This window comes from Myotis lucifugus, unplaced genomic scaffold (assembly GCF_000147115.1).
Source record: "Myotis lucifugus unplaced genomic scaffold, Myoluc2.0 scaffold_24, whole genome shotgun sequence".
NCBI classification, from domain to species: Eukaryota; Metazoa; Chordata; class Mammalia; order Chiroptera; family Vespertilionidae; genus Myotis; species Myotis lucifugus.
Genome location: NW_005871072.1, coordinates 2851021 through 2851247, shown reverse-complemented (window position 1 = coordinate 2851247; position 227 = coordinate 2851021).

Below are 227 nucleotides of genomic sequence, written 5' to 3'. Positions count from 1 at the left end.
TAGGGTGATGCTGGCTTCATAGAATGAGCTGGGAAGTGTTCCTTCCTCTGAATTTTTTGTAGTAGTCTGAGGAGGGTAGGTTTTAGTTCTTCCTTGAATGTTTGGTAAAACTCCCCTGTGAAGCCGTCTGGCCTGGGCTTTTGTTTGCTGGAAGCTTTCTGATGACTGCTTCAATTTCTTCCATAGTTATTGGCCTACTGAGATTTTTAGATTCTTCCTGATTGAGT